At 35.5% G+C, this 10,745-nt stretch overlaps 1 pseudogene; it reads right to left on the bottom strand.

The window, feature by feature from the left end:
* Nucleotides 1-8,230: 8,230 nt before the first annotated feature.
* Nucleotides 8,231-9,436, bottom strand: LOC109163054 (annotated as a pseudogene).
* Between the last annotated feature and the right edge of the window lie 1,309 nt (nucleotides 9,437-10,745).

Genomic DNA, 10,745 nt, shown 5'->3' with positions numbered 1-10,745 from the left:
TACTTAATTTATTTATTTAAATATAATTTATTTACTTACACTTAAAGTTATACATTACTTACATTATCAAAATTAAGAATTGAACTCTATACAATGTTTTAGATTTTGATTAAACTCAATAGATTATTAGTTCAGATATTTTTAGTTATGTTATATCGTAATACAAGTTCGGTCCAAATATCGAATATTGAAATCTCACGTATATAATTAAAATTCAAAGTAAAAATTATATATATTCATATACATGCCATTCAATTGAATATATTAAACAAATATTTTAAATATTAGCTCAAAAAAATATTAATATTATCTAAATTAAAATTTAGGTGAACTTAGTAGGTTATTAATTCGAATATATTTTTTAGTTTTTTGGTTCGTGCTACTTTGTCTTCTCGTGGAATGATGATTTGTTGCAGGGGGAACATCGTCTCTCAAATAACGGCAACATGCATGTTGGAGTTATGGTGGATAATTCATATATATATATATATATATATAGTATGTGTGTGTGTAGTGTGTGTGTATATATATATATATATATATATATATATATATAGTTATGAACCTACTCTATTTGTAATAAAACATTTGTTTAGTGATTTAGCCCGTTGGATTAACTAACAACCCGTTGTTTAGGGTTAGGGCCAACCCGATTCAAAAAGAAAAAATAAAAAACCATTTTAGCCCAAGCCAACAAGTCCACCAACCCTGTAGGGCTAGTCCAAAACCCAACGGGTTGGCCCATTTGCCATCCCTAGATATGAATGCGGTAGGCATTCATGTTGATGCTCTTGTGCACGCTGGGAAAAACACAGGGTGTGTTGCGGCCGTGGTCCATGATGCCGACGGTGTGTTTCTTTTTTCAAGGGACTATTTTATTAATTAACTTTCGGAGAAAATGGTGCATGTAATGATCAAAATGGTCCCTTGACTATAACAAAATTATCAATTTGGTCTCGCGTTAACGGATGTCTAACGGTTAGGACCATTTCGGATAAAAAGGCATAGTCGAGAACTAAATTGAAGAATTTTGAAAGTCGATGACCAGATTAGTGAAATCCTCATAGTGGAGGGACCAAATCGATAATTAACTTATTTTATAAGTTATAATAAAGTATTTTATGATTTAGATTGTTAGAATAATGAATTTTATGTGTTAGAATAATGAAGTTTCTGGAGTAAAATAATGTATTTTATGAGTTAGAAAAATATACATTATGCTTTAGAATAATGTACATTATGAATTATTTCAAAAAAATGTCCATTATGAATTATAAAAATGTATGTTGCAGTGATTCGCGTAAAAAAATAAAAAAGTAAATATATAACGTCATTTTTTAACCGTGGTCCAGGGTCCACATAGCATTATAACCTTGAATCGAAACAACTAGGTACAAAATTTAAAAAAAAAAAAAAAAAAAAAAAACCAGGTATATACATGATTTCATAACACAAGATACAAAAAATCACAACACAAGATATATACACATATTATATATTTACTTATTTTTTAAATCCAAACACATCATAATATATGTCTAAAAATATGTGACCCAGAACACCAAAAATAGTAGAAATAGATGCATCAGATAAAGGTTATGGGGGCATTCCTAAACAACCCATTATTTGATAGACTGAAGAAAAATTCAAAACCACAGACAGAAGAACATACTATAGTAAATTAGTAATACAACTAATTAGAAAACATATAAAAACATTACCATGTCTAACAATATGTGATCCAAAGCATAAAAAATAATAGAAACAGATGCACCAGATAAAGATTATGGGAGCATTCTTAAACAAACCACAAAAGGAAAAGACCATATAATAAGATATTACTTAAGAATCAAACTAAAAATAACTATCAATTGTTTGATGTGTTATCAAAGGTTATGGGAGCATTCTTAAACAAACCATAAAAGGAAAAGACCATATAATAAGATATTACTTATGAATCAAACTAAAAATAACTATCAATTGTTCGTTGTGTTATCAAATTTCAAAATAATTTATTAAATAAAATATTTACCATAAAAGTATATTGTAAAGCAGCAAAAGATGTGTTTCTTAAAGATTTTAAAAATCTTTCTTTTCATGTTTGTTATGGCCACAGGTTAATTGCTCTTATCTGAAGGATTTATTATTTATTTGAATTGTAGAGAGAAGAGTGGAGGCAACATCCTTTACAAGCAGAAATGGTGTTATATGCACAATATTTGTTGTACATTGCACATTGTCTTTTTACAGTAGAGGTCAAAAAAAAAAAAGATTCAGTATGCTAGACTCCACCATATGTGGGTATATGCATTTCTTATGATCCATATAGGTCATAGAAACCACAGAGCTCAAGTAACAAGGGAGGGCATTTTTGATGAAGTGGACTCTGTTTGGATGCCATATAGGTCATAAAAACCATCCAGGATCTTATCATCAAAGCTAATTTAAGAGCATTGTAATTCTGTGAAGCATTGAGAAATCTATAATATGAGATACGACATGTGTTAGAGGAGAATAAGGCATTGATCTAAAGCCAGCTGTATTTAGGGGTGATCACGGTTCGGTTCGAACCGGAACCAATAAGGTTCCGGTTAAAGTTCTTGTATTGGAGCAGTTAGATTGTATCAGTTTGTTAGTCTCTAGTCTAGTCTTTACTGCTCCACCTATTATTGTGCTAAGCTTTAGTATATAAACCTGTGTAATTATTCTCAAAATACATTGAATTCAAGATATCATTTCATCATTTGGTATCATCTCGGTTTGGACCAATATTTCTCGTAATAAAGGAACGAAACCACCACCGATTCCGGTTCTAAACCGGAAAAAAAATTTAAAATTTAAGTGCCTCACTCGGTAGTATACTGAAGTAGACTGCCAGAGTAGGCAGTAGTAGGCCCAAAGGCCAGCTAGGCCTTTGCGCCCAATCGTTATGCTATGGACCCGCTGGACACGGTAACGGTGCCGTTAGTGGCACCGTTCTCTTCCACTTCTTTAAAAAAAAAAAAAAAAATCAGATCACTTTGTTATAGGAGTATATGTTCATAATTTTATCACTATATGTTCATAATTGTAAGTTCATAATGTCAGAGCTCTGTGTTCATAATTGCATAACTGTACATTCATAATTGCATAATTGTACATTCATAATTCCGTAACTGTACATTCATAATTCAATAACTGTAAATTCATAATTTTCGAAACTCTATGTTCACAATTTTAGAGCTTTATGTTCATAATTTTATCACTATATGTTCATATTGTAAGTTCATAATGTCAGAGCCCTGTGTTCATAATTCCATAACTGTACATTCATAATTTCGTAACTGTACATTCATAATTCAATAACTGTAAATTCATAATTTTCGAAGCTCCATGTTCACAATTTTAGAGCTCTATGTTCATAATTTTATCACTATATGTTCATAATTGTAAGTTCATAATGTCAGAGCTCTGTGTTCATAATTTTATAACTTACATTCATAATTTCATAACTGTACATTCATAATTCCATAACTGTACATTCATAATCCCATAACTGTACATTCATAATGGCACAAACGAATGACGCCGTTAACGCCGAGACAAAATCATTTTTTTAAAACTGGAATTACGCGTTTTCCCTGAAAACGACGTTATTTGGACTCGTGTCCACCATGCATTGTGGACACGGGTCCAGGGCATAATTTGTGCATTGCGCCATCAGCCATGTGAGCTTAGTAGCTCACATGGGACTATGGTTTGTGAAATTACAAACTTTAATAAAAATAAAATAAAAATAATTAACGATTAGAATCGGCGATTTTAATCGGAACCAGAATCTTAATATAAAGTTTCGATTCCGATTTCGCTAGCTAAAGAATCAGAATCAGAACCGAAACCGGAACCTTGATCACCCCTAATAGTATTTGATATTCTTCTTCAATATCATATCGGAATCTCTGGAGTTTGTAGACTCACACTCGAGCCTCACTGATTCCATATCAGCCTCCAAGCTACAACTACTCACAGAATCAGAAGGTTCCATTATGTCAACTTTATTCACATTAGAAGAAGAAGGAGGACTAGGACTACTATGTCTACTACTTGTAACAAAGCTCAGCCATCCAGAAATTGCTAAAAAGGGCTTGTTGGTGGGATCTAGAGTTTAAATTCCTCTCAGGCAAAGAAACATCACTCAACCTATTCCATTTGCTGCTGATTTTGACCCTTCTGAATCCTCAGAATGATTATGGAGTTCTTTCAAAAAGTTTTTCATATTGTTCCCACTAAAGAAGATGAAACCTCTCCATTGTCTCACTCCAAGCATGAACCCAAAACAATCAACTCCACTCCAACAATGACAACAAAGTCGAAATTTCAAAACAACCCAACAAGGCCCCCTTTAGGTCAACATCCAATAAGCCTCAAACACACCAATCAAACCCCATAATTTTAAAATGTTATTTAACTAAATTTTTTACTTGGACAACATGTATAGCAATATTCCTTATCTCTCTAATCATATGTTGCACTTCATTGATCATTTTATGAGGTGCATTCAGTATGCATTGTTGGACGTGAAAAATAGCATCTTCCAATTTATAACAGACATCTTTTTAGATGATAACACATGCCCTTAAATGCCGCTAGCAGTACCGCAGAAATCATGGGGTTCATATGTTTAGTTTGATTAAGCAATACCCGCTAAAGCCTTACAATCATATCAAGACGTAATTTCATTGTAACACCAAAAAGAAATATTGGGTGAACTCGCAACATTTTTAATTTTGTCATCCAGAAAAAAAAGGAGAACTAAACAAAGAAAAAAGATAGAATTAAAAGGTTTGAACTACTTACCCATCTCGCTTTAGCCACGTCATTGTCGTAAGTATAAAGTCTATATGCCCGAACATTAGATCACTATTGAAATTAAACCAATTGCACGCAACAATTGAAACACTAACCATGCATTCTAATATTCTCTCTCTTTTCTTTGGCTCTATAAAACCGGCTGTCAATTGCATATTTCGTTAATTTTATAGCTCAAGCTGGATCACAAACACACTTGATGACTTGAACTTAAAATCATCACAGATACCCTTAAGTACAACAATAATGCTGGTAAGTTCAAATCTTAAAGTTCTATCCTAGGCTCCAACCTAGGCTCTTACATCCAATTATCAACATCCTAGGATTCTGACGTAGGCTCTGATACCAACTGTTGGTATCAGAGCCTAGGCTCTTACCGTCCAATTATCAACATCCTAGGATTCTGACCTAGGTTCGATACCAACAGATGGTATCAGAGCCTTGTCGAACTGTTGGGGTGGGTAGGTGGGGAGAGATGCAGCAAAGAGCAATAAATGGGAAGTAGGGACCTCAAATTTGCGGGGATGACCCACTTGGAGAGTTGTAGTTCTTCAAAACACACTATTCTATATTTCTATTACACTACACCACGCGCTTCAAAGTCTCCACGATTTCAATGGGATAAACTTAAACTGTAAACAAACTACATATCTAGAAGAAATGAGTCTGCAAATAATTCCAACGCTACATAATGCATAGCAACAAAGCAGTTCGAGCACATTTTTTTATAAGTTTTCTGGAAACATCATCCAAACGTACAAGTACTCTTCCTCCATGCTATTTAAAAGAGAAAAAAAAAAAACAAACAAACAAAAGAATTAGTATAAACAAATTAAAAAAAATACTTTAAAATGTTATTTAACTAAATTTTTTACTTGGACAACATGTATATCAATATTCCTTATCTCTCTAATCATATGTTGCACCTAATTAATCATTTTATGAGGTGCATTCAGTATGCATTGCTGGACGGAAAAAATAGCATCTTCCAATTTATAACAGACATCTTTTTTCTTAAGATGATAACACATGCACTTAAATGCCGCTAGCAGTACAGCAGAAATCATGGGGTTTATATGTTTAGTTTGATTAAGCAATACCCGCTGAAGCCTTACAACCATATCAAGACGTAATTTTATTTTAGCACCAAAAAGAAATATTGGGTGACTCACAGCATTTTTAATTTTGTCATCCTGGAAAAAAAAATTAGAACTAAACAAAGAAAAAGATAGAATTAAAAGGTTTGAACTACTTACTAATATCGCTTTAGCCGCGTCATCGTCATAAGTATAAAGTCTATATGCCCGAGCAGTAGATCACTATTGAAATTAAACCAATTGCGCGCAACTGTTGAAGCACTAACCATACATTCTAATATTCTCTTTCTTTTCTTTAGCTCTATAAAATCGGCTTTCAATTGCATATTTCGTTAATTTTCAAGCTCAAGCTGGATCACAAACACACTTGATGACTTGAACTTAAAATCATCACAGATACCCATAAGTACAACAATAATGCTGTTAAGTTCAAATCTTAAAGTTCTATCCTAGGCTCCAACCTAGGCTCTTACATCCAATTATCAACATCATAGGATTCTGACCTAGGTTCTGATACCAACGGTTGGTATCAGAGACTAGACTCTTACAGTCCAGTTATCAACATCCTAGTATTCAGACCTAGGCTCTGATACCAACTGTTGGTATCAGAGCTTTGTCGAACCGTTGGGGTGGGTGAGTGGAGAGAGAGAGGCATCAAAGAAGAACAAGTATGAAGTAGGGACCTCAAATATGCAGAGATGACCCACTTGGAGAGTTGGAGTTCTTCAGAACACACTATTCTATATTTCTATTACACCACTCGCTTCAAAGTTTCTCCGGTTTCAATGGGGTAATCCTAAACCGTAAACAAACTACATATCTAGAACAAATGAATCTGCATATAATTCCAATAGAAAGGGCGTTCCCTCCTTAGTTATGATACTCCTTTCAGATAAGACACGCTAAGATTTTAGCACATGGGAAAGTGGAGACAAAAATGCTGGCAAGACACCTAGGATGAACTCACAAATTGGCAATTGAACCAGGAAGCCTTTACATTTTGTACAGTTGTGGTGAAGATGGACTTGTTCAACGTGTAAGCTGCAACTTCTTTCTTCTTTCACTTGCCCTTCTTTCTCATTTTTCTATTTTGGTGTTTGAATTCTGTTCAAATTAGTCCGGAGTAGAAATTAGCCTTGAACATTTTTATGATGAAATTTGTTTTTGCAATCCTCATATTTAACACTTCCCTTGTGACTCATCCAGGATGCCTTTTCCATCTCTAGTCAAGATTTCTACTTATCTTCCTTTTTGTTTTTTTTTTTGGTTCTTGATTTGTGGTTTCTACCAAACACACTAGCAAATGATCATTTTTTTTTTATTCATGTAAGGTGAAATTAAAGAATCAAAGAATATGTCTAGAAATTACACTAGCAATTATCAAAGAATCAAAGTAATCATATTACAATATATATGTATATATATATATATATATATATATATAAATATATATATATATATATATATATATATATGTGTGTGTGTGTGTGTGTGGGGGGGGGGGGGGGGGGGGCAGTGGCGGATCCAGAAATATTCTTCAGTGGGGGCAAAATATTAGAACTAACGAGCGCGATATTTTTTAAAAAATGAAACACTTGGAAACCAAATCATAAATATTGTTGACTAGAGATGAAAAATCAAAATACATCAAGATAAAAAAAAATATTTAAAATAAAATATAAAACATAATTAATTAGATAAAATAGTTTGAATGAAAAACACAGTATAAATCACTCATCTAACTATTAATATTAAAAAAGAAAAAAGAGAAGAAATCACAATGTTACAAATAAAAAATTCAATTAGAATTATCACTATTAATATTAAAAAAATGTCAAAAACAAAAGTTTACTCATCTCACTAATAATATTAAAAAATGAAAGAAAAAAAAAAACCTCAATGTTAAAAAATAATAATAATAATAATATCAAATTAGTATTCCTACTATTGCTATTTAAAAATTGAAAGAACAAATTCAACACTACAAGTTTCGAACTCTGGACCATTATGTATTACTCCAATGAGTTTTTTCCACTTTTGGTCCCTCGACTTCACTTGTGGTGACAAATGGGATTCACGACTTTTATTCCGGACATAATAGGTGCTCAACTTCAATTTTTTTTCCACATTTGGTCCCATCCGACCAAGAACCCGGCCAATCCACCGGAATTAGACTCAACCCTTGTTATGTTAAGGATATTCTAGTCATTTCTAACCCATGTAAAATAATTAAATATAAGATTTATTCTGTATATACACCTCATTCTCGCCTGGTAGAAGCTCGGCGACAATCACCGGCGTTGTCCGGTTCAAGATTCATGGTTGTATTGTTATACTAGCATGAAACAAGATATTTCTTTGAACCCAACTCTCAACTCCTCCCACTGTGTGTCCTCGAATTCCATTTCTCCATTGACGACCTTCATCTCCACCAGCCATAGCTCCGGCGCCACTTGAAGAATTTCCACCATTAACGTTACTCTTGCTTTTACCAGTCTGATTCCCCCTCCCTTTCCCCTCTCCACCCTATACCCTGCTTCACTCCCGATCGTCTTTACCTTCTCCTCAACCTCTCCTACCTCGGAATTTGTGGTGAATCTCATTTCTTTCTTGTTCAATCCCGCCTGGAATAGCCCTGATAGATCCAACCCGGGAGACATTGGAATGATATCGAATGCGTTCATTTTGGTTAAGTGTTTGCAATCTTTGTCGAATTCTTGGTTCCCGAATTGATGTTCGTCTGTCAAATCTATCACTGATGATGACTTCTTGAACCACGGGAGCTTCATCAGTTCCTCGATGGACATTCTGGTTACCGGATTGGGATCGAGCAGCCGGAAAATTATGCTCCGGTGGGCTTTGTGATCCAATCCGGGAACTGAAACGCGCGGCTTCGTATTGCACGGTACATGTTTGATATATTGTTGTCGTCGAATGGGAGGTACCCTGCGAGGAAGGCGAAGAGGATGACGCCGCAAGACCACGCGTCGGCCTTGGCGCCGTCGTAGCCTTTTCTGATCATCACCTCTGGGGCGGTGTAGGCCGGAGTACTGCACGCGGTGTGGAGGAGGCCGTTTCGGATCTGCTCCGGCAGCGCGGAGAGGCCGAAATCGGAGATCTTGAGCTTGCCGTCCTTGTCGAGGAGGAGGTTCTGGGGCTTGATGTCACGGTGGGTGACGCCGTTCTGGTGGCAGAAGTGGAGGGCGAAGATGAGCTGGTGAAAATAATACCTCGCCGTGCGAAGAAATATCTTCCTTCTTCGCACACCTTCGATTTGAACAGAGATAGGCGAGAATGAGGTGTATATACAGAATAAATCTTATATTTAATTATTTTACATGGGTTAGAAATGACTAGAATACCCTTAACATAACAAGGGTTGAGTCTAATTCCGGTGGGTTGGCCGAGTTCTTGATCGGATGCGACCAAATGTGGAAAAAAAATTGAAGTTGAGCACCTATTATGTCCGGAATAAAAGTCGTGAATCCCATTTGTCACCACAAGTGAAGTCGAGGGACCAAAAGTGGAAAAAACTCTTACTCCAATGGTTTTGCCATCTAAACCAAAGCAACTTTTGGTTAATGTTTGGTATATATACTATATATTGGGTGGGTGAGTGGGGGCAACAGCCCCCACTGCCCCCATTGTGGCTCCGCCACTGGGGGGGGGGTGGAGGGGAGGGTTCAGGTGCGGGTATAGCTTCCTGTGCGGTTGTGTGGGTGATTAATGTGCGTGAGTTTTAACAAACTTTTAATACGCTGGAAATTCAGCATTTTTAGCTGATAATGTTTCTCACATTTTAATACACTGGAAAGTATGCATTTCAATGGCTTAGTATCTATTCTTTTAATTTGTCAGCAGTGTGCAGATGTATATGTGGGTAGTTGCAGTTTAACAATGGATATAGATTTGTTTGTTCAATTATGGAGTTGCTTGGTTCCACAAGCACTACAACCCTGAATATATCTGCTGCTATTTCTTTCACCACGTACTTCTTTCAGTAAGTTACTATTTTCTTATACCTTACGCATATTAAGCACAAACCTCACGCACCTTAAGCATAAAACTCACGCACCTTAAACACAAAACTCACGCACCTTAAACACAAAACTCACGCACATTAAGCACAAAAATCATGCACTTTAAAGTTTCAACAACTCATACAACAACTCACATTAAGTACACACTCACGCACATTAAGCACAAAACTCACGCACCTTAGGCACAAGACTCACACACCTTAAGTACAAAACTCACGCACATTAATATTACACACTCACACACATTAAGTACAAAGCTCAGACACATTAAGCACAAGACTCACGCACATTAAGTACAAATCTCACGCACATTAATCAACCGCACAGGAAGCACCCAACCGCGCTAAAGCCTCCTCCCGTACGGTTGTGCAGTTGGACGCACATTAAGCATTAACTGACGCATTTTAAGTACACAATACACGCACATTAAACACACAAGCAAAACACCTTCAGAACACAAACCCACGCATGTTAAACACAAAACTCACGCATGTTAAGCACAAGCCTCACGCACCTTAAGCACAGAACTCAGACATCTTTTAAGTTTCAACAACTACTCACATTAAGCACAAACTCACGCACGTTAAGCACAAAACTAACGCATTTAAGCACAAAACTCACTCACTTAAGTTTCAACAACAACTCACATTAAGCACAAACTCACGCACATTAAGCACAAGACTCACGCACTTGAAATACAAAACTGACGCATGTTAAAACCGCACAGCCTCACGGAAATCATTTAAATGTACTTAAACTT

Source organism: Ipomoea nil, unplaced genomic scaffold (genome assembly GCF_001879475.1).
Source record: "Ipomoea nil cultivar Tokyo-kokei standard unplaced genomic scaffold, Asagao_1.1 scaffold2975, whole genome shotgun sequence".
Lineage (NCBI taxonomy): Eukaryota > Viridiplantae > Streptophyta > Magnoliopsida > Solanales > Convolvulaceae > Ipomoea > Ipomoea nil.
Note: the sequence above shows the minus strand (reverse complement) of the source record. Positions and strands in the feature narration are given on the sequence as shown.